Genomic DNA, 802 nt, shown 5'->3' with positions numbered 1-802 from the left:
AGCGGGGACACCTCGCTGCGGGGCATCCCGCGCCCGCGGAGGGATCAAAGGCAGCTCCAAAAGAGAAGGGAAAAAAAGGGAGGAAAAAAAAAAAAGAACTATCATCATCATATTAATGAGGGCGGAGGGGAGCGGGCACCCTGCGCGCCGCGCGCAGCCCCCGCGGAACCGCTGCTCCCCAAACCCGGGGGGAAAAACACAAAAATAAATAGTAATAATAATAATATATATATATTTATATATAGAAAAAAGCCTGCTCCAGAAATGGCGACGGGCTGAGGAAAGAGAGGTCGCAGATGGAGCCGGGCGAGAGGAAGGGGCAGGAAAATAAAAAGTCCGGAGCGACTTGGCCGGGGCGAGTCGCGGGCGGGGACGGTCCCCGCGGGCGCGGAGGGCGCCGCGCAGCGCCCCGCCGAGCGCCACCCCGACGGAAAAGAAGGAGAATCCCAACAAAATGAACCCAAAGCGGCCTCCGCAAGCGCGCGCCTCCCCGCAGCCCCCGAAGGCGCCACTCACCGCGGAGCCGGGGCTCGCTGCGCGCTCGCGGCCCCGCCGCTCGCCGCCCGCGCGCAGCCTGGCACCGCTCCCCCCGCGCCCCTAGCGCGCCTTCCTCCTCCTCCTCCTCCTCCTCCGCCTCCCCGGCGCTGCAACCGCATCGGGGAGCATCGGGGGGAGGGAGATGGGGGGGGAGCGCGCGGCTGCGAGGGAAGGAGCCCACTGCGATGCGCGCCTCCCTTAGTTATTTATTTTATTTATTTTAAATACAAAAGCGCTGGTCCCTCCTCCTCCTCCTCCTCCCTCC

The sequence above is a fragment of the Nothoprocta perdicaria genome, unplaced genomic scaffold (genome assembly GCF_003342845.1).
Source record: "Nothoprocta perdicaria isolate Ctin4 unplaced genomic scaffold, notPer1 scaffold_46, whole genome shotgun sequence".
NCBI lineage: Eukaryota > Metazoa > Chordata > Aves > Tinamiformes > Tinamidae > Nothoprocta > Nothoprocta perdicaria.
Note: the sequence above shows the minus strand (reverse complement) of the source record.